The 23,933-nt window shown below is 42.3% G+C and overlaps 1 long non-coding RNA gene across 4 annotated transcripts in view; it reads left to right on the forward strand.

Moving 5' to 3' along the window:
• The first annotated feature begins 1,426 nt into the window (after positions 1-1,426).
• The window catches only part of LOC137484864 (uncharacterized), a 29,665-nt gene continuing 7,158 nt past the window's right edge, over positions 1,427-23,933 (forward strand). For all 4 annotated transcript variants that reach the window (XR_011005077.1, XR_011005080.1, XR_011005084.1 and 1 more), the window contains exons 1-2: positions 1,427-1,563; positions 18,362-18,443. This is a non-coding gene — a long non-coding RNA (uncharacterized lncRNA). The remainder of the gene's footprint in view (positions 1,564-18,361; positions 18,444-23,933) is intronic.

Genomic DNA, 23,933 nt, shown 5'->3' on the forward strand with positions numbered 1-23,933 from the left:
GTCTGGACTCTGTGCCTTTATGCCTGCCATACGTACTTATTGTTCCTATGTGGAATATTTTACTTCCAGTCCTTCAGTTCCACAGACCCTCACTACATTTGTGAGATAGATGCAGACTCGCACAGAGGCTCAGGAGCCTGACCTCTTTCAGAGATGCTCATCTGTCTCTGGCCAGTGGTACTTGCTGGTACCAATGTTTCAAAGCAGGAATGATGTTAATGGGGCCTCAGCTGTACCCTGTCATCACAGCACAGCCAAAGAGAGGCCTCCAGCCACCATGAGAAGTCCCTGTGGGAAAGGGGAGGAGTAAATCTATCTTCATATCCTCTGGAGTCTACTTATTGGCACTTGATCCTCTTACTGAGGACAGCAAATGCTTTCCCCTGTCATCAGTCATCCCTGATGCTGCTGTTTCCTCTCCTTCCTCTGGGGTGGTCTGCAGCAGGAAGGCAGAGCTCAGGATGGGCTGCAAGTGCACTGTAAAGCACCTGAAGCTTGCCCTGTCCTTCCTTCCTTTCCACTTGCAAACCTCGGGAACCAGAATGCCAAACCTGGCTATTTCAGACATAAATAACACTTGGTACTTACAACATGATGTCTGTTCAGAGTGCTTTACAAATAGGCAATACTTAATTTAGTTAATACTTAAGACTCTGAGTGTCTGCACTTTAAGTAATCTTAAGCCTGACCTTTAAAGTGTTAGTGCTACTGTTAGTATACAGATAGGGTGAATTCTGACCTTAATATTTAAAATAAGCCTGAATTGTTGACACTACTCCATACTGATGTTTAAAGATGCATTACAAACAGACATACTTTTCCAGATCCAGTTGCACAGTCTGAAGAATTTATGGTCTCAGTGGTTTATCACTGTCCCTTCATTGGATATCACTCCTCTCCATGGTGTAGCCCAGAAGACTGGGAGAGAACCTCCAAACCTGTTGCAGTAATTAAGCCACACATGGCTGCATGCAAGCAGCTAACTTTGCAGAAAGGGCTTTCCTTCCCTCACTGCCCTTGCTGGGAGACTTTCACAAGAGGAGTGGTGGTATCTTTTAGATGATTTGCAAATGGCAGGGTGTGGAGCTGAGGACAACTGCCTTACAGCTGCAGTTGTGCTGGAAGAGCCACGAGAAGAGGCTGCTGGGCTGCAGATATGGCCCCTTGCTAAACTGTTCAAATGAGGGCTTTTCTATCCCTCTCCAACAAAAACAGCTTGACTGGTGAAGGCCTGCAATTTAAGCTGCTTAAGGGGCTCTGTGAATGTTAACTGAAGTAATCAGAGGGGCCTGAGGCAGCAGGTGGGGGCAGTTTGCTTGGGGCCAGCACAGCCCTCTGTGCAGAGCAGCACTGACCTGCATGGGGACAATTGCTCTAGCCCGGGTAGGGGTGATTTCCTCTTCTCAAGAGGAAAAAAATGCTCAACCTGAAAACCAAAGCTCCCACATACTTGCTGTTTCATGTCCCAGCAGACTTTCATGCCACCCAGAACCTCTGCCCTGGAGTCCTTCTGTCTTCTGCTGTGGGATGGCAACTGAGATACAACAGCAAAACCCAAAGAAGGTAAGTCTTCCAGCCCTGCAATGTCCACCATTTCACACTGGAGACTTGTGGGATGGCACCTTACACTCATGGGTACAGTAATACTGTGAAATGCTTGTAGTTGTATCAGAGTTAGAAGAATTGAGCAGTGTAGTTAAAGTCTGGAGGACTGAGGAGACCTGCAAAGATGGGTGAAACAAACAATTGTTGAAAGCGATGAGTTCTCCTTCTTCCCTCTTGTCTGGAAGAAGGTCTGTTGATGGCCCTGAGATTACTTCAGTTAGAGCATGGTGCTAACAATGCTGAGGCTGTGGGTTTGATCCCAGCAGGGGCCCTTCACCTAAGAGTTAAACTTTGATCATCCTTCTGGGTCCCTTTTAACTCAGAATATTCTGTGATTTCATAAGACCCCTGTTAACACCCTTGAGCAGCATCTGCCCAGAAAAGTATGACAGCATTACAGTCTGCATAATTTTAATTTTTACTACCCATTGCAGTAGTAAGCAGTTGCAGCTGGTGGTGTCCCCAGGAGGTTTGTACTACCAATTACTTGCAGAGATGCAAATCCATGCATTTAGGGAACTGTCTGGACTTCAGCATGGCTTTTTCATCTGTTTCTTATGCCAAGGAGGGAAAGTGGCATTGGCAGGAAAATCCACAAACACCAGAGGTTTATGTCCAAAAAGGAGACAGAGGAAGGAGTCCTGCAACTTTATTGGAATAAAGGGAGAGAGTCCAGTGAGGCACACGCCCACGGGGTTTTCTCTCTCAGGGTTTTGGAGGGCACAGCCTCCTTTTATCCTAAACTCCCAGCTGCATGTTGCCCTCTTCCTTTCCCCACTGGCTGAGGTACCAGGAAGGCAGAGCCTTCCCAAACCATCTACCATATATCCTCCCTTGAATCTATTTTACCCCTAAGCTCAGAAACTCAAGCTTGTGCAGACCCTTGTTTGTTTCAGGAGCCAAGCCTTCTGGGCTCCTACAGACCTGCTGCCCAAAGTTAGTAGAGACATTAAGACCCTTTTCAAAGACGTCAACACTCACACCTTCACCCCTCAAATTGTTTGTAAAGACATTACCTTTCCTCTCAGCATGTTCTGGAAAACCGTGGAGAACTTCCTTTACCCTCAACAGTGCTGCTGATCTTTTCCAGGTTCGATTTCACCAGGGGAAATCTCAGGGTTGAGGCAATCCTCCCCATTAAGAAAAACACAACCATCCTAGAGAACCCAGGCAGCCAAAACCAACGGAAAAACTCATTTTAAGTTTAGGAAAGAGAAGAGCCATTTGAGAAGTCACCCAAATGCAGCAGATGAGAAGGAAGCTCTTCCTTTTTTATTCTCTGCATGGGTCTGATTGATTGCTCTGGGATTTTTGGCTGGTGAAGTTGTTACTTTGCAGGGAGAGGTGGATAGTGCTGGGTTTACTTGCAAACAGAGCTGACTCCTAATAAGAGGTCTTTTGTGGGCTGCCTTTAGTGCTCTTTACCATCCTAGTACCACTAGTTCCTATGCCTAAGGTTTCACCTTTCATCACTGTGGTGAGGAGTCAGAATAGATCTGGGGGTGCTGAGGAGTAGTGAATCAACATAGTTGAGAATAAAATTTGATTGGAAAACCAAACTTTACCCTTTTTAGCTGAAAATGTGACTCGGTTGTATAAGTTTATAAAAGTACATGGGCAAGACATGCCTTTAAGCAGAATCAGATGCTAAACCACACTGAAGGACAGTAACTGGGTTGGGCAGCCTGCCTTGAGTAGATAGGTCTTAAAAGATGGTTTGTGCAAGGAGATGGGCTATAAATTTCTTGGCCTTTCAAATAGATTTTCTTGCAGAAAGTTGTCAGGTCTTCTAAAACTTGCAGCATTTTGTTCAGCTCTCCTGCTGTTGCTAACACCAATTCAAGTCCTTTCCTATCTGCAGCAGAGAAAGGGCTGGTTCAGAGTGACTGCTAGTGCTTGAGATAAGATTATAAAGAAAAATAAAGGAAAGGAGAAATCTTGCCATTGTCCTAGCTGTGTGTGGGGCTACCTCTGTAGGAAATGATGGGAGTGCTACTTAGCAGGGCAAATGGCACTGGCAGAACTTGTCTGTTTAACCTAAGTGGTGAAGTGTCCCTTGAGATAGGTGCTGCCAGCCGTGACAGATGGCTTGAAAGTAAAGAGCTGTGGATTGCTGGAAGGGAATTTACTAGCAAATGTAAACAGGGATGTTTCAGACCTAGAAATGAAAAAGGAAGGTGAGGATCAAGCCCCAAATCAAGCGCCTCTTTGGTAAGTTATGGAGACTCCTGTCAAATGTTTGTGAGAGCTCTCTGGAATGCTAGTCAGAGGTTTTGTTGCTTCATGAGCAATGAAGCTGTTACTGAGGTCACTGGGCCTGCCCCCAGCCAAGCGTGGCTGTTGGTGGGGGTGATTGTGGTACACTCAAATTTCTGCTGAGAAAGTCAGCTCAGCAGCTCCAGGTGACAATTCTGAGGCCATAAAGCCCTCAAAAGTTTGAAGTCTTCAAGTTATGTCAAGCAACTTAGCAAAACTTTAATCAAAACAAAGCTAGCTACTGTCATAAGTCTGTCTCCCTCTCATTCAGAACGACTGTGTGAAATCAAGTTGAACTTCTGTTGATTTCTCTTGGGTTTTAAAAACTCAGGATACTCAATTATCTGCTGTCAGGCTGAGTCTCTGACAACACTACAAAATAGAATATGGTCTCTCTATCCATTCTGAAATACTTTAAAGTAGCAAATAACCCTGAACTGCTTTATCTGCTACTGATGCTGGGCTTCATACAAGGCCAATCCCTCTCATTATGGTGCAGTGCCAGAAGAGGACCAGGCAGGGCTGCTAGGTGCCCTGTCACACTGACAGTGATGAAAATTGTTGTGGCTGACACCAGCTGCCAGCATTGAATTTGGCTCAAGGCTACAGCTACATGCTCCAGCTTCAGGGCACATTGTTGGTTGGAAGCCACTTTTTAAGTCCAAATAAGTGATGGTGTAATAGTAGGAACTAGAAGAGAGGCATAAGACAGGATGTAGAAAGAACTGCACAAGTCCAGCACAGCAGAGGTAGTACAGGGGAGTACTGTTAAGGGAAAATAACATGCAAATCTGAGGAGAACTCACACATGTCTGAAATTCATTTAGACCCTTGTTTGCTGCTTAGTTGATGAGGTTTACCTAATTTTAAGTGATGTAATTCACTTTGCTTTTAAATTGGAGTTTCTGCTGAAGAGTATAAAGTAGTTTAGTCAATCAAATTTAATTCTGTGCATTTTGCAAACTTGATGGATTTCTCAGAGCAATTTATGTGACTCCAGGGAACTCGGTCCAGTTTTGTACACATGAAAATGAGGAAAGATTTTAGCTAAATGTTAAGATTTTCAGAGGACATTGAGATATAGTAGTATGGCGAAGGTTGGTTTAATTTCCCAGAAATAACCAGACAAGAAACTAGTGGAGCCACATGTTACTGTAAGACAGACAGGGCTCTTATTGGAGGCATCTCTGAAAGGAGTACATAAGCATCCTGACCATGCAAAGAGTTTGGTTGACTTGTGGTTGGCTGGTGTCAGCCAGAACAAACTTTTCCTGCAGTTAACCTGCTTTGAACAGTATCTTCCCTTTCAAAAACTCAGAATACCATTGACATCTAGTGGTGAAATCCTGAGCCCAGAGAGTCAGTTTATTGCATCAAAACTGCTGGCATGACCTTGAGGGACTGCAGGACATAATGCAGCAGTGAGAGGCTCCTCTGTCATCTCTGTGGTCCTCTGACCCCATTTTATTAGATTTGTTTACTCAGATTCTCCTTTAAGTGGACTGATGGGATTACCTGTTCAGGGTTTTTTGTGCATATTCTACCCTGGATTTAACTTTCAGGCTTTATGATGAGAGTGCACATACACTTTGGACAGATGCTAATGGGAATAAAGACTGCTGCCTTCTCATGTATCAGTAGTCCCTGGAGTCAGCATCTCATCCAAAGCTGTTGGCTGTAGTGAGAGCATTTGGTCTAGGGCAGCTTCTCCAAACATGCTGCAAAGTTGTCTGAGTGTGTTTGACTAAAGCAAGCAAATCCCCAGCATGCTGGGTTAATGGCGTGAGGCTGAATTCAATCTTTAGCCAAAGGATGGGTTTTGTGAGCCCAAGGAGTGGGTTTTCTTCTGAAGGTGTTGTTGTACAAGTGCTCCTGGCAGGCTGGTGAAAGTGTGTGGCTATTTTCTCTATATCAGTGGTACCCTTAAGGAGCACAGCTGCAGCCAGCCAGCTGCAGCTGCCACTTGGTGCCACAGGGAAGCTGCAAAAAGATAAGACAGGAGTGTTTTGTTGTCATATTACAAGACAAGCCTCCTCTGCATAGAAAACCTCATATTTCAGCTATACATGCAGCATGGGTATTTGTGCTTTACCCTACCATTGGTGCAGCCAATGAGTGTAGCTCACTGAGGGCTTCCCCAGACTTGCTGTGATACTGCAACAATGGTCACAGTGACAGCCTGGGGTCCATAACAGGGATTGCTGACACTTGTTCTTTTGTGGACTGGGGACTTTTTGTTGCTCCTGGACAGCAGCAAAAAGTACTGTCAATAGGACTTATTCATTTAGTGCCACTCAGGGGGCTTTGAAGGCAAATAGAAAATGGTCACCATTTTAAGGCACCAGGACACAGAGAGGAAGGAGTTGCTGTTTTAAGGAGAAGAAACTTCAGAAAGAGAGAGGCAAAGAGACATGGCCAAGGTCAAATGGCACTAGAGCACCATCCAGATTGAGCCTCACCCATCCTTGGGTACTTCCAAACCATTGGTTCTTCCCCTGCAGCTGCTCACTAAACCAGCTGTACGCTGTCAAAGAGCCTGTGAAGGTGAAAGAGGCAAAGGCCTGATGGAGACAACTGGAAGCTGAAAGGTGGCAGGGCACAGCCTCCTCCTGGATGGCTGCCCACAGCCTCTCTGTCTCCAGAGAACTGCACAATTTTTTGCTTGGTGGAGCAGCCGTGGTGTTGCTTACGCAGCCTCTCTGCTCTATGGACTTTGAGGCCTTTACTACTTTGTTTTGAGGAAATCAGTGTGACTTCCAAAATCTTCCACTTCTTTAGCAGGGTCCCCATCCCAGATGGTGAACTTTCTACAGCTGCTTGTCCTCTGCTGCCTTGTCTGTTCCCTGTGCTGGCTGACTGGCTGGATAAGCCTACTCTGGGGAAATGAGGTGGTTTTGTGGGTAGGGGAGGTGATTTGCATGGAGATAGATGATGCAGTCCACAACTGCAAGCATGGAGGTGGCATTTTAGAAGCTGGTGAAAGGTGCTGCAACTTTCTTAGGCTCCTTGGAGCAACCTACTTCAGTAGACACACACCCTCCTCTTCCTGGGGGCTGTTCCCAATGTGGGGCCTCCTCACTGGCCACAAGTAGGCACATTTCCAATCTGATCCTTTGCATCTTCCTCAATGGCTTGCCATTGACAGTAGTTTAGTCCCTGTGTCTTTTATTTTGCCAAAATACCAACCAGCTCTTAATAGTTTGGGCTCTAGTAGCATTTAGCCTTTTTGGTTTAGTTTTTCTAGTAATCACTTAATTAAAAGAAGGGGGTTTACTTTTTATTCCTAATTTCAGGTAGAATGCCAACAAATGCATACTATGGCCAAAAAACAGGTAACTTGACCTAGAAAATTGTGTCCTGTCTTGTGCACAGGCTGCACCATTAGTTGATTGACAGATTAGGGAACTATGCCACTAAATTTTGCTTTTGAGCTGTGTTCTCCTTTATACCAGCAACCACCTCTGGAGTCATAGAGAGTACTTGTGGGAAAAAGAACTTACAAGTGATATAACTGAGGGTAAAGAACTGGCTTTAACCTAGTTTGTACAGAAAAATGATTTTTTTTTTTTGCCCTTTCTTATCCCTTATAGATTTCTAGGTACTTGAGACATAATTGACCAAATATGGAGGAGTCAGAAAAGGCTCATAAATAAATGTATGTCTGTGAGGGAACTCAAAAGACAGCTGGAGGAGACGAGGGGAGATAAAACAGAAAGCTGCAGCACTGCTCCTCATCCCGGTGGTGCTCTATGGACAGCAAGAAGCCAACTCTCCCTTTATTCATGTCAGTTCTTGCCCATTAGAAATTTTGCTGGTCATAGGAATCAATGTGTGGGCACATTTGAGCAAGGTACCATTGGTGAGCAAGGTACCATTGGTGAACCTTGCTTTGTACACCCTGCAAAGAGGGTTAAGTGTCTCAGGCAGGAGAGTGACCATTTGTGAGCTTTGTATATAACAATAATGTCTTAATGTTCCTGCTACCCCATTCATAACTGATTACTACCAGTAAAACAGCACTATTATTTTTCTATATTTAATGGAGAGCAGGTGTAATTTTTGCTTTCTTTTCCCATGTTTTTTAAGTCCTCAGCCACGGTATGGAGAAGAGAGTAGCTCAGGGCAACATAAACTGAGTATCAGTCCTATTCCTATCCTAAATATTTTGTGGTGGAAAGACTAATGTTTGACTACCTTACAGCATCTTTTCTAGAGCTCACTTAAGGAGTGTAAACAAAGTGCTTTAGGAAAAAGGAGCTGTGGTGGTCCTGGATGTTGTTTGGCCAAGCAAGACAATTTGAATATGCCATAATGGCACCAGAGGCAGAACTGCAGTTGCATAAAGCGGCAAATAGTACAAGTTTACTTTATAATGAAGAAATATTGGCTTGTCTTTTAATCTAAAAAGAGATGTTTCTAGCTGGAGCAAGCTAGGAAGGCATCAGATAAAGTTTCCTGTCTTGATTTCAAATATATAACATGCAAGTGAGCTTAAGTAATATAAACTGGAATTTGTGTAGTGGTTGTTTTAGGGTTTTTAATTTGTTTGTTGTTGTTTTTTATTTTGTTCTGTTTGGTTGGGTGTTTTAGTTTTGGGGGGTTAGGGGATTTTTTAAATTAAAAAGGAACAAAAAAGCAGGAACTATCCCATCTCAGCTCAGTGTTGGTGAGTGGAAGAGGAGTCTCACAATGCCATCTAGGGGCTCCTTTGCTTGAGAGAGGACTACTTAAGCATAAGTCCCACTAGCTGGGAGCTGGCAATGCATTTTAACTGTTCTTACCTGGGCAAGAGCAGTTCCAAACATGGATGATATCTTATATGGGAGAGAACCTTACAGTATTATAAAGATATGCTGTCATAAATTTTTAGCACTTATACCCAATCTGTGGGAGATGTCAGGTAAATCCTGCATTTGAAAACCACATGGATCAGTATTCACTATTTCAAAAATCTGTCTGCAGACAAGGAAAGACTAATTTTAGTTCCGACAGGGAACTGGATGAGACTTTTCTTTTACTTCACTCACTAGTAGAGTCTTGAGTGACCCATTTCTCTCCAGTAAAGGAGGTGGTCTTGAGCTCCTTCTGCTCTTGTTTCTACTGCAGGCAGGCAAGGAGACTCCACACGGCTTCTGAGGGTGCTAATTAGATGAGGGTTTATTGGGGGTCCTACTCCGGGGAGGCAGCATGGTTTCTGGGGGGGGGGGAAGGGGAGTGAGGGGGTAAAGGGGACGGGGAGAGAGGGGCTGATAGAGCACCAGCCAGGAGAGCTGGGGAAGAGAGAGCGAACCATCCCCCTGGCACACTTAACAGGGAGATTCAAAGTGGGCGCAGAACAGATTGGGCCAATGGGATAACAGACACAGGATACTTCAGGGGAGGATCACAGGTTTGGAATAAACCATACATTTTCCAGGGGTGAGACAGAGCATACCATTTAACTAAAATATAACACCACAGTAACTGTCTGTGGCAGAATTTGATTTGGGAAAATGGCATCATCATAGCAGGTCAATTGAAGCAAAAGTGCTGGACCAAAAGTATCAAATACAGCCACAGCACTACTAGTAGCAGGGATGATGTGGGTTGTGGTGGTTAAGCTACAAGTGTGTAGCATCACAGTAAAACACGGGCATTTGGCATCCTGGGTCATTCCTCAGCACCGATAGCAGAAGCTATTTTTGGCTTTCTTTATTTTTATCCATCAGTGACTTCCTCTGCTTTAAATCTGTCAGTAACATGTCAAGCAGCCTTCAGAAAGGCACAATACTTGGGGTATTTGTGATAACCCATGAGACAATGCTGAACAGGTGCAACCAGCAGGTTCCTGATGGCTGCTGGGCACCTTCCTGGGACCATGTTTTGTCCCAGTGTCTGTGTCACAATCAAAGCATTACCAAGCACAGGCATGTTGGACGTGGCAAAAGAGTGCAGGTAACATTCTATAACCACTGTCACACCCTCTCCAACCTGCTTTTTATTGACACTTGGTTGAAACAGAGTTTTTCTTTATTACCAGTGATTTAAGGTTAGATTCTGTGAGATTACACACACAGATACTTGATTAATCCTCCTTAAAAGGAAATGAAATGGAGGACTAGCCTGTGATATTTGCCTATATGTATAGTTAAATTCTCTTTCAGGAAATATTTAACCTTAAGCTTAATATGGGATAGATTGTAGCTGAAAGAAAATGAGAAAGATTAATCTTCTGCAGTGACTTGCAGCATCCTGGACACTAGAGAGAAATTTGTCAAATGGAACAGCACAACAATGACACCTTCTGTAAAACTCTAGAAATGTCATGTCTTACTGCTTCAGCTTCTTCCCTTGGAAATTCCTAACCTACCCCTGGCAGAGGGCTGAAACAGGCATCTCTACAGAGAAGTCCTTTCCCTACCAGGCTGTGCACATGCACCCCAGATTGTCATGTCTTAAGCTGTGAAAATCATTTTGGCAATCCTATTCCGTGTTTGTTTGGGTTTTTTTTCCTGTCCAAAAGCATGCTTGAAATTCCTCACCTGAATGGCTTCAAGATCATGGCAGCATGAATGGGGGGCACAGCCCAAGGTTTTAAGTACTTCTAAGCCACACATTAAAAATATTCCACTGCATTGTATTTCCTAAATGAATTTGTTAAAAGGAGAGAGCACAAGAGGGAGCCAGACTCTGCATCCTGCTAAAGGTTCTTGGCTGTGTGTTGGGAAGCAGTAAGGGGAGCCTGGAGCTTGGTCCCTGTGCTCCAAGCTCTGTCCATATTTGTTCAGTGGCTCTTGTACTAGGTCCTGTGGACACCAGGTCCAACTTCCAGGACTCCCCACCCCCAGGTGATGTCCAAGGACTTGGACCACAAAATCAAATCACATGTCTTTCCCTCTGACATCAAAGGAAGTAGAAGAGCATCCCATTCAGGCCAGGCAGGATGTGAAGAGATGTAAGATATGGTTTTGTTCTCCTTTCCAGTGAGGAGGAAACACAACACAAACCTCCTGTTTCATCTCTCCAGCCAGTACATTCTCATGGTGTGGGTGCTGGGTGAAGAGCACTGGCACTGCTGGAGCAGGTTTATTGACTCTAACAGGGGCACAGGTGCTGTGGGGTGTGTGGGGGGCAGTGGCACTCACTCTTCAGCAGGGTGCCTGAGAGCAGCTGCTGTGGGGCATGGGAGGCAGGAGCCTGAGCCCTCAGTTTCCTGTCAGCATGTGTGGTCAGCACCCACACTGCCTGGGAGATGCCCTCCCCAGTGCCTGCAGCTGAAAGGCAGCACTGACTTTGGAAGCAAGCCCTAACTTTAAAGCATCTGGGACTTTTTCTGGCTCTGATTTTTGCTGAAAATCACTCTTGCAGGGTATGACAGAGTTGGGAGCTTAATTTCTGCCCTCTGAACCTCAGATCAGGGTCTTCACCACAGATCAGCCCTTCATTTGCCACATACATCCTGAAATAATTCTACTTTCTGTAGAGGAACCATGCAAAGTCTTTATCTACCATTTTGCTGGGTTACTGAAAATGGCATGGAACTCCGTTTAAACTCTGTTATTAGAATGGAAAGTCATTCAGATTCCTTCACATTTGGTGCAATAATTATCAGATATCATGAGGTTAACCCAAGGTTTCAGTGTTGGAACAGCTACCCACAGGATGTTACAGGGTGAACACCCACCAGGATACAACACAGGGTATGATGGGAATATGGCCTGTATAATTCAGTGAACACAAACCCTATCATGCAGCTCTTCCAGGACACAGGCATCAGAGTGCAAGGGCAGCTGTCATCAAGGACAGCTCTGCTCGGGTAACACCATTTCTTCTATCTGAAACTTGTCAAAAGATTTAGATTAGAGCCCCTAAAACTTCTTGCAAGTCAGTTAGTGTGGTATTCACATTCTCTGAACAGAGAGAGATATGATTCTCTATCCCAGGATTTTTCCTGGGAAGCTGTGAAATGCAGTGAGAAAGCTCAGAGAAAGAAGAAAACAATTCTTATCTCTATTCTTTGCGCCTGTTGTTTGGCACATGTGGAATGTGTTATGGAGATTGGTTACTGAAGAGTGATTTGTTAATTGGACACTGGCAAAGGTGGTTTGGATTGATTGGCCAATTGGGTCAAAGCTGTGCTGTGTCTGGAGACAGTCACAGGTTTTTCTTTAGTATCTTTTTAGTATGATATAGTTCTCGTATAGTATAGTATTAATGTAATATAATTTAGCTTAATAAAAGCAATTTATTCAGCCTTCTGCAACATGGAGTCAGGACGCGTTATTCCCTGTGCTAGGGTCGCACTGCCTCGATAAGTAAGTGCTTCTTTATTTTTAAGAGAGCAAAATGAAGAACTTGGTGTCTACTCCATATAATACATCCTCAGGATTTTTTTTCCCCTGTGTAATTTGACTGACTACAGCAGTGCTAGTTCAGATTTTTTTTGTGTTTATTTTTCAGATAATACTCCTGCAAGTGACAGACCGCACAATTAAAATGTAGATTACTTCACAATTTTATTCATATGTATTAGAATTCTGAAGGCTTTGCACCATTATGCCCCAGGTAAACAGGTGTCCCCTTGCACATCAAGCAGCATTAGTTGGGTTTTACCTCTATTTCAGTGACCTGCACCTTCTTGAGTGTACCTGGTATGATGAGAATTCAGCTGAATGAAAATTGAGAAGAAAGCATTGATTGAAAGGTATTTTTCATGTTAATGTATCAGATGCAGTGTCAGGAGCAAGTTACTGCCATGGCTGCTCCCTGAAAGTTTATATGGTGTTAGCTTTAGGTACCAATCTGTATAAATTAGTGTGAGTTAGGTGTTTGTTGATCAAGTCTCTGTTGGCATCAGTGACACATTTGTATTTTAGTGCCTTTTGGATTTCATGCTTTCACTGTTGAAATTTAATTTTTGAAACTCAAGACTCTTTCCACTCCCTGGCTACACAGCCCACACCATGTTGGCCCATTCCCTCCTCCAAGGTTACTGGTCTCCCACAGCGGGTGGTGGATGCCCAGCCAGCCCTAAGGACAGGCAAGGTCCTGGGCAGCAGGTCCCACGTCTGTTTGGCCTCTGCTCATTTCGCTTTGTGTGGTGGTGGCCTCGGTTGAGAAACATTGACATGTTTGCATGCCAGCTTGCTGGCAAGGCTAACATCGCATTTGGGGTTAGCAACACCTATAACATTCTGAATTTTGCTGGAGATGTGCTGTATTTACATCTAGACACGAATATCTTCTCCCACTCCTAATCTGGCACACACACAGGCACTCACACATCTCTTACAGAGGAAGGGTGAGCTATTCATAGGAGCCCAGCTCCTGGGGTGGGTGGGTGGGTGCTGGGGCTTTTTGTTGGTGCTCCACAGGGTGCCTCATCCCTCAGCAGGGGAGGCATCCACTCAGCCACAAAACCACAGAGCACTCTATCACCTAAAAAAAAGCATTAATTAAAGGGTGTCAGGAGAGGAGAAAAAGAAAGGGTATTTTTGTAGGGAGGAGGAAAGCAAGGACAATATATTTTCTTTAAAGAGGAAAAAATAAAGAGCTATATTGCTGAGATATATAATTTTTGGAGGGAATTTTCCTTCTGGTATTGCATATCAAACCTTCTGCCCATTTCCATGCAATTTGGCAGAGCAATATTTGCAGACAACACTGGAAATTGAACTGCTTCTTTTGGTTTATTTTCTGTACTTAATACAGCACAAACCCTGCTATGTGCTTTCAGATCCAACCTACTGCTCTCTAAAAATGTCACACATCAGCAGTAAGGAAATTCTGCAGTATTTAGATAAAATTCTGTCAGTTTCCAGTAGAATTTATGGATTTTTATTAATTAGATGCTATAATGCAAGACCTGTATAAATGTGCTATATATATACACATTTAGGAGAAAAAAAACCCAATCAAACTAAACAAGTGCTTTCTTTTTGTGAAAGGCCAGGAACTGCACAGCACAGCAAGTTTGCTAAAGACTACTGTCAATTCTATAAATTAGATTATCTACTAGTAAATCAGAAAGTCAAAACTACTGGGATTAATGACCCCTCTGAACAGTGGCAAATACAAGTGCTCGCTGCACAAAATTACTTAACTGAGGCTGTGCTCATCTCATCCAAGGAAGCTGTAAGGGCAGCCCTCTGGATGCCCTTCCCCTGCATTTGGGGAAGGAGGGTAGCAGTGAAAGTTTGTTTTCCTCTTACAGGTTATTCTTTTCCTTCCCCATCTTTGTGGTGACGCCTCTCACACCTCCCTGAAACAGCAGGTTTTTGCAAAGTGATTTCAGGATGTTCTGTGGGAGTGCATCAGAATCACAACCAGTTCTGCATTCTTTTCAAAACTTTTCAGATTGGTTTCTTGTTCCTGCTTCCAAGATTTGGATTTTCATTTTAACAAAGTGCCTGCAGTGCTGACTGCTGGGGTTACAGCTAGGCAGCAAAGCTACCTTTTGCCTGCAGTTTCTGCATGAGGACATGGTTTCCTTAAAGGTGGCTGCAAATGCCAATGATGCCAATACAGCTAAAGTTAGGTTTCTATTAGCAAAATTCAGTTTTTTAAAGTAAATTTCCCTTCTTTCCATTTCTCCTCAGGCCACCATTATAAAGCCACTGAGTTGCTGAATACTAATTTCTTTGTTAAACACTTTGTTCTGTGAACAGTGAAATTAATGAAAGTTGATTTTCAGTTAATTAAATTGGCAATTTCCATGTTATTTTCTCTATCTTCAATCCTTTCATGTCCACTACAATAGAGATTGCATCTTTCCCCCATTTTATTCTCAACTACCCTCTCCCCTGACCTTGGCCCTGATTATCCCCATGCCAGCTTTTCCCAGGGCTTAGCACTCTCAGATCATCAGGCTATGTCCCTCATGGCTCTTCCCTTGGTGGGCACAGGCTGGCCAGGTTGTCTGGTTTGACTCTGGCTAGGAAAAGCCCAATGGAAAACAGGCAGATTTCATTCTACATTCATCTGTCCAGAAATGCACATCTTTTCTATATGCATTTGATGTTGTGTTTAAAATTGAAATGACCTCACATACACTTTAAGTTTTAGTACTTTCCCAATGGTAGTACAAACCAGGAGGCAGTTTCTAGGAGAGATAATAAATACACATGTATTTGCAAATTAATTTGCAAATACAAATTAATTTGCATTTCTAAAAGCTTTTGGAACATTTCAATTTTCATGTAGTCCTGTGCAAGGAAACTGAATTGATATAATTCCACATAGCCTTCAGGGAAGTCAGGGTAGTAAGTCTGAAGAAAAAAAGGTCTGGTGAGACTTTATAGAAGCTTTTCATTACCCATAGAAAGGTGGAGAGGGATTTTTTTACAAGGGCATGTAGTGATCATACAAGGGGTAATGGCTTCAAACTGAAACAGGGAAGGTTTAGATAAGATATTAGGAAAAAGTTCTTCACTGTGAGGGTGGTGGGGCACTGACACAGATTGCTCAGAGAAGTTGTGTATGGCCCATCCCTGGCAGTGTTCAAGGCCAGCCTGGATGGGGCTTTGACCAGCCTGGGGGTTTGGAACTAGGCAATCTTTATAAGGTCCCTTCCAACCCAAACAATTCTAGAATTCTATGATTCTGTAAGTGTATTGGGGAGCTGTATTTTTCTCCTCAAATGGCAGCCCTGATGAAAGCATTTCTCTGGGGTATAGCATTGAACATTTTGCTAGTAGTTTGAAAATATGACAGGGAGACACCTGGCACAGCAAGAGAGTGGAAAAATTGTGTGAGCTGCACATCAAACAGGGACAGTGTCTTCCTGGCATTTATGTCTCTGCTAAAATATTTATACTTTCCCCTTTTGTTGTCTCTCCTGTGAAGTACTTGAACTCAGGGGACACTGCTTCATTGGGAATTTGGGTCATGATGGCTAGCTGAGCTATGTTCAAACAAACATCTCGCCCTTCTGAGTTCTGGGATATAAAAATGTGCAGCGTTTCTGTATCTTTTTGGTGATACAGACCCATATGTGTGAGCAGAGCAGAATTCACGGTGCTTTCATGGTGGTAAAAGTAAATTATGAAGATGGGCTGTGTTGGATATTGGCTGACATACGAAGTGCCACTTGCCTTGAAACCAGTTTCCTTTGTAGGACTCCAGGCTGTTTCCTATGCAGCCTGTGATGAAAGTGGGCAATCAGGCACAAATAAACTAGGTTTTTATTTCTGTTTCCACTGACAATTTGAGGGCATTTTTGTAAAATCTTTCTTAGCAATGCTTACAAGTCCTGTCTCTAAAGATTTTGGGGAAGACACCTTTTCATCCAGCAATTTTTTGACAGTCTGGAGGAAGCACATGCCATGTTCAACATTCCCTGTGAACACACTCTAAGAGGAGGATGTCCTCTGTGTTAATGGCTAACTTTCATCCTGGAACCTTCAGGCACATGTAGACAGCACACTGAGAGGAGAATCAAATAACCTGTTACTTCCTCTCTTATCTGATTGTAGGATTAGTGCAGTAGTAACTCTATGACAAACTGTACCGTAGCAGCTCTGCATTCAAACACTCCTAAAAACCTCTGTGGGAACTGAAAGGTTTCATAACAGTTAGGAACAAGCAATGTGACATTCCCAGTCCCTGATGTACAGTATGATTTGTTCCTTTTACAATCTTCTTGCTCATGACCTCAGTTTTGTACAGCACACTCCAGGGATGCTTGTACAAAACCAGCCAGAAGTAAAGACAGCTGCATATTTCATTAAAGTAGATGAAAGGGCTGAAGGGGTAATGCCAAATGGACAGGAGCAGTGGGACTGAAAAGCTAAAAGCTTTTCTACTAAAGCAGCAATTTATCACTTGCTTACACAACTTGATGTTAGTAGGGCTTTTGCCAAAAATATTTCTTTAAATCCTAAAACCCCCCAAATGTTTCATATGATATATGTTTGGAAGTAATAAAAACATCCAAAAAAGTGTGGCAGACCTCTTTATGCACTTAATTATGTAGCTAATGCAAGTTTCCTTAATTTTCAAATCTCATCTGCATAGATACAAAGATCACAGAACAATTTGGAGGCTTGTTCTTTAACCAAGGGAAATAATAACAATAAAGGGAATAATTAAGCCACAAAAAGTATTTACAAATAGGATAGCATCTGACAGAAAGCCATCAGGGGCAGCTTCCATTGTAATTCTTCTTTTTAAAGGTGCTATTTAAAAGAAAATAGAGAAAGAAACAAAAGTCACTAGGAAATATCTGAGCATTGAGTTTTAGTTTGCAATGCTGTTTTTAAAGGTTTTTTAAAAATTATTTTTACCTTGTGTTGTCCCATTTTATCGTTCTCTATTCTATAAAAGATTTTAAAGGTTCTTCAGAGATGCAGGATGTGTAAAAGGTACATAATTGTGTCCTACAACTTGCAGTCTGTACTTGATAGCAATAAATAAGTGGACAAACATATATGCAGATAAGCACTAAATTATATTGAATGGCATATGGCCCTTTATGAAATCCCATATTTGTTGCAATTGGGATGCCAATTGCATGCATCATGCAATTATTTTCATCATGCCTTTATTTTCTCTGAAGAAAAAGGATCTGAATGAGACATACTGTGTCAGAAGCTTCTGGGTATGATAAAGAAAAAAATGCATTAGAAACAGGCAATGGGTATTATTCCTCTCTCTTGCAATGACTTAAACAATGAACAGCAACTCTGGGAAAACAAACAAACAAAACCCATAACAACTATTACAGAAATGTTTGATTCCTGTAAGGCATCTTTACAAACTGTAGCACTAGCTAGCTACCATGTGAAAACTGTAGAACTAGGAGTGACATAAATAAATAGAACCAAGGCTCACATGGGGACTTCTGAGGTTATAAAGGCTGGTTGCCAAAACAGCCCTTTAAAGTAGAGTAAGGTTTGCAGGTATTTGTCAAATTGATTTAAGATTCATTAGTGGTCTACAAAGCTCATTAAAACATTGTAATTTTTAGTTATTCCAACTGCAAAATCCATACCCTAAATATGTTGAACTTCCATTTCCAGTTTTTAGATCTTATTATTGTATTTGCTACTTTGTTGCTACTACTCTGCAGGATATTGATCATATTCATGAGAAAGAAATCCATGTCTGATTATTAAATGCATAGAAACATGAGGCACTAAAAATCCCTGAACTAAAAATGGGTTTGGAGCAGGAGATTATAGAGAGAAGTATAAATTTGCTGTGTCCTCATAACATCTTTTCTATGTCTGGTACTTTTGGAGAGGTGATATTTGTCTGAACTGTTTGTTTTGATCTGTCCTGGCTGTACTTATAGTTCTCCTATAGATATTTAGAGAGTTTATTAAGTAACACCTTAGGTTTTTTCTGCTCTGTGAATATGTAGATTGTGCTCTCTGGCAGATTCGACTGCAGGGCACTTGTTTGATCATTTCATCAACATGGGTCTTAAATTGTAAAAGAGTTGTAGGTAGTGTGTCAGTAAGAAAAAAAAAATCTAACTTCTCTACAGCTATGTGACAGCTCTTTCTTGGAATATGCACAGGTCACATTAGCCTTTTGCCAATGGTAGTATGCTGCAAAGACATCTACATATTCACTGTCCACCAGGACTCCAAGGTTTTACTGTAAGTTAGTGTTTTGCTGGACCACATCCCTATTCATAAAGACATGCAGCATATTTAATTTCCAGATTTATAAATACAAATGCATATATCCCTTGCTTGTCCCTGTTTTGCAAACCACTCAAAGTGCTCTGTCTCCGTGACCTCAACTTCGTACCCTCTTTGTCTCAGAAGGATGCTGTGGAAGGTGGTCATCCACTGTGAAGTGCAAAAACTGCCACCTGCTCCCACTGTGTGTTTTTACTGTTGGAGGATGGATCTGTGAGACTTCCTCCTCTTCAGCCTCTGAACTGTCAGTGACTCAGAAACCCACAAAACTACTTTGACAAAGAAGGTCAAAAAGGGGATACCCTTTGACTGTTCGATCCTCTTTAAGAATTGGCTTTGCATTCTAATTATGCAAATATTTCCATGAGGTTTGAGAAATACCTGTGGACTGACATATATGCTGGAAGATGAATGAGTCCTGTTCTTTCTTATCTAGGCTCCTGTCAATGGTACATGAGCAACTTAAGAACTTAATCTTGTGTCTTCTCATTAACTATGATTGTCATCTCTCAAACCCTTGATTTGGGTTAAGTGAACGTATCTATATTCTGCCTTTTACCATGTTCTTGGATTTTGTTGGTTTATTTACCTTAAAAATGAGATTGGTTTGAGTTATTTTTATTCTTTGGATTTTTTCAGCTCTGAAAAGTAGTTTTGAGTAAAGGATGGGAGGAACATACTTAGGACAGATAGCTCTTCATGTTCATGCTGAAGAATTGAATATATTAAGCTCAAAATTATATTTTGTTCTCTTCTTAGTGAGATATGGACAGCATGTAACTCTGAACTAGCAAATAACCACAACAAAAAAAAAAAAAAAAAAAAACCAACAAAAAAAACCAGTTCATCTAGCCACTTAGGAAATGGATTTAGCTACTCAGGGCCTTAATTTAATATTAGCAAAATTTTAATGATAGTAGATGGCATTATTTGTGTACCTTTGACTTTACTGGGGTTAATTTTTATACTTTCTTTTTAATGTAAGTATTAAATACATTCAATATGAAATATTTTAATGGTAGTGTTGCTGGAAAAACTATCTCATTAAAGTCAGTGAAAGGCATTTTGGGTACAGAGGAAAAAATATGTAAGTTCTACTTTTGCATATGTATGTCTTCCCAGTATATCTAACAGAGATAATTTTGCTTAGATCTGCATAAAATATGTGTCTTTGGGGAACTTTTAGTTAAAGAGCTGTGTATTCTATCTTAATAAGCACTGGGTATATTATGTATGTTTTGGGTTTGGTAATCCAGTAGTCATTTCTGTGATCCATACAAACAAAGTACCCAAACCAATAAGGTAACTAAACCTTCAATTACTGTAATGTATGTACAGAGCATTTCTCCTCCTCCCTATTTCCCTTCGCCCAAACCATCCCTCGTTCCCCTGGGCATCATCTGGTTGCTAAAGCATTGAATCCATCACAGTGCACTTAAACGGCTGCGGGAAATTTGTTTTACAAGGCTGGTTTTAACAGAACTACCTGCTGTGCACCACATTGCTACTGTTTGTGAAATGAATGATGGGAAAAGCAAGTCTGTGATTTCATTTGTTCAGACCGATTAGTCACACGTTGCATATGGTATCATTTGCTTGTCACTTAATGACTGACCAGCCTGCCTGAATCATTAGTGCGGCAGTGCAATGAAAGGAAGACATAAACATAATGATGAGCTCAAGGAAGTGGAGTGCTGTTTTACCTAAAAGAAATGGTGCGCAGAAATCCAGCACAGCTGCAGGTGCTCCGACGACAATGTGGGAAGCAGTTAGCTTCCAATTTAGCAGAAAATTAAGAGCGAAAAAACTGTTATTTGTGAGAGAAGATACTCATGGCAAGCAATCATCCATGCTCTATACCCACAAGATGAGCATTCAGCTGTCTTTGTCGTGACTTAAAACAATTGGTATCTTGGGCAGCATTCAACACCAGATTGGTGCTTATTATCTGCAGTTTATTCTTTCTTGGGATATTTTGTAAAACCCCCCCTTTATTTTATGGTTAATTTGCTTGTTTGAATGTAAAGCCATTTAAGCTGAAAAATCTGGATTGGGGTTCATCATTGTGCCAGTGCTCTGAGCTGTGTGATGCAACATAATTGGCAATTTTAAAATTCATAATCCATTTTGTTTCATGCATACACACACACACACACACACACACCCTGCCATCCCCTTTCTGCAAACCAGTAAAAAAGCATGATTGGAGCATGTGGATTCCTTCAGTGAAATATCAGGAATCAACAAGAGGTGAGTTTTTATAAAGTTAAATAATGGATTTCTACTAGTCAGGAGAATAAGATCCCCAAAGAAGAGCTACAGAAGTATTAATGGATCTGAAATATCCTCATTCTTAGCTAGGGAAGGCTTCTGCCAGGATTAGCAGAGCTTCACATTGCACAAAAATACTGGAAAATCTCAAATTTTTATGTATGGCATTTTTAGTGATTTTGGTAGCAGGCAACTGAGAGAAAACATTATAGGGTGGGAGAGACTGGAACTTGGAGTTAAAAAGGAAAATGCAATAATTTCTTAAATGCATGGCTGTTTATACCAATGTACATTACTACTTGTTCAAAAGAACTTAAAATTTACTTTTTCTAATCAATGATGAAAGGCAAACCAGGGAAAATTCAGGCCCTGAGTCCTTCTGTAAAAGCATTTTGTTTCTTCTGTCCTGTTTTATGTCTGGTCTTTGTTCCTGGAAAAGCTTTCACTTCTCTGGAGTTGCTTACAGGACTTGGAGGCCAAGGGATTTTCTATGTCTCACCCACTTACCATAACGTATGGTGCTGGCGGGGTTGATTATTTTTTTAAGCTTTATTGCTTCAAGAGTAACTTGAGTTTCTACATCAAATTCTGTCTTGCCTGAGCTTGTGATTTTAGTACATCCTTGTGCTCCATTTTTGTTTTCACCAGCTGGCCACAGCCAACACTCAGCTCCACTCTATTTCCCTCTGGCTAATGGCCAGCCACCTTGCCTGCCAACTCTGCTTGCAATCCGCTGGTTCCTCTCCACCCATTTCCAACATTCTTGTCAGTTTGCATCCTCTACTTCATTAAGCATATCCTCTGGTTTTTCAGAAATGAAGGATTCTTTATGATGCTGGGATAGAAATGGTCTGAGTTCACCAACCCCAGAGTACCAAAGCTGCAGGATTTGCTATGTTGTACCTACATGGGAGGAGATGAGGCTGAACTGTTCTTCTAGTAGGACTCTGTTCACCCTAAAGTGAAAACCTTTATATCTGAGGAAGTTAATTTCATCAGCAATTGACAGTGGCATTATCAACTTTGAGTGAAAAATTTTCACTGGGTATTGTATAACCCTTGTTTGAAGACTTAAAGTATTTGTCTGTTCTATTCAGTTCAAATTCACTAGGCCTATATGCTCTGAATTGCTCTGTTTTCTGGCAATCCACCAATCTGTTCTCCAATGGGAAGGTGCTGCAGCCTGAAGCCAAGTGGCCTCATGTGAAAGATGGCTACTAGTTCACAGAAACACAGAATCATGGAATTAGCTGAGTTGGAAAGGACCCACAAGGATCATCAAGACCAACTCCTGGCTCTGCACAGCACCATCCCCGAGAGTCACACTATGTACCTGAGAGTGTTGTCCAAACACTTCTTGAACTCTGTCAGGCTTGGTGCCGTGACGACTTCCCTGGGGAGTCTGTTCTATTGCCCAACCTCCCTCTGGGTGAAGAACCTTTTCCTGATATCCAGCCTAAACCTCTCCTGACTCAGCTTCATGTAATTTCCTTCAGTCCTGTCACTGGTCACAAAGTGAAGATATCAGTACTTGCCCCTCTGCTTCCCCTCACAAGGAAGTTGTAACTGCAGTGAGGTCTCCCCTCAGTCTACTCCAGCCTGAACAGACCAAGTGACCTCAGCTCCTCCTCACAAAGCTTCCCCTCTCCAGACCCTTCACTATCCTTGTGGCCCTTCTTTGGATGCTCTCTAACAGCATCATGTCTTTTTTATATTGCGGTTCCCAAAACTGCAAACAGAACTTCAGGTGAGGCAACCACAGTTCAGAGTAGAGCAGGACAATCCCCTCCCTTGCCTGGCTGGTGATGCTGTCCCTGACTCTCCTCAGGACAGGGTTGGCCCTCCTGGCTGCCAGGGCACTGCTGACTCATGTTCAACTTGCCATTGCCTAAGACTTTCCATGACACTGCTCTCCAGCTTCTCATTCCCCAGTCTATACACACATCCAGGGTTGCCCCATCCCAGATGCAGAATCTGGCACTTCTCTTGTTGAACTTAATGTGGTTGGTGACTGCCCAGGCCTCTCATTTGTTAAGGTCTCTCTGCAGGGCCTCCCTGCCTTCAAGGGAGTGAACAGCTCCTCGAAGTTTTGTATCAGCTGTGAACTTGCTGAGTCCCCTTCCAATCCTGTGTCCAAGTCATTTATGAAGATGTTGAAGAGCTGAGAGCTGAGGGTAGAGCCCTGTGGAATCCCACTAGTGACAGGTCCCCAGTCTGATGTCATCCCATTCCCTACAACCATTTGTGCCTTACCCATGAGCCAGTTGCTCACCCATCTCCTGAAGTGTTCATCTAGCTGTGTGCGGGACATTTTGTCCAGAAGGATCCTGCGAGAGACAATATCAAAAGTTTTGCTGAAGTCCAAAAGAGATCACGTCTCTCTCAACAGCTGAGCATTCAGAAGGTAAACAAAAAGTTGGTAATTAGGAAAAGAGGTATAAACAAGACAGAAACCACCATTTTGCTCCTCTCTAAACTGTAGATGTGCTCATACCTCGGGCACCCTTTGCCTTCCTAATTGGTACACTATAGACAGGGCAACAGGAGGTGTAAAGAAGGGCAGTAGAAATACCAGAGACTAGGATTTCCAAATGGAAAAGCAACACCAAGGTGGAAAACAACAGAGTCATATATGAACAAAAACTCCAGTCATTCTAAATTTCTCACCATACAGGAGCAATGTCAGACAGCACTTTTGAAACAAAAGGTAAGAGTACATTTTCACCTGACACATGGAATTTCTCTGCAGTAGTTGCTGTGGAATTCAAAACAAGAATATTAATGAAAAAGGAGATTCTTTTGTTCTCATCTGTACATTTGGATTTGGAGAACATGAAGGGTGTGGGCAATTGTGGCCCTCCTGGAGAATTTCAGCTTGTTGCTTTAAGAAGTTCTGTATAACATTTCACATGCGCTTATGATTGGTTTGGTCTCCAAATGGCAGTGGAGCAGCATCTCACCAGAACACCACTGAGACAAGAAAAGTTCAGCTACCCAAATTTAATGAAGAATTTACAATAGTGCTGAAATTCTATCTTTGAGACAGGCATTCATAAGTACTGCAAGGTGAACTCTATAAAGTCTGGGTAACTGAACAGTTGTTTAACCCAAATGTTAAAATTGTGGAAGTTATAAAATATTTAATAGATGCTGGCTCATATTGAGCTTGCGAGT

This window comes from Anomalospiza imberbis, chromosome 1, assembly GCF_031753505.1.
Source record: "Anomalospiza imberbis isolate Cuckoo-Finch-1a 21T00152 chromosome 1, ASM3175350v1, whole genome shotgun sequence".
NCBI classification, from domain to species: domain Eukaryota; kingdom Metazoa; phylum Chordata; class Aves; order Passeriformes; family Viduidae; genus Anomalospiza; species Anomalospiza imberbis.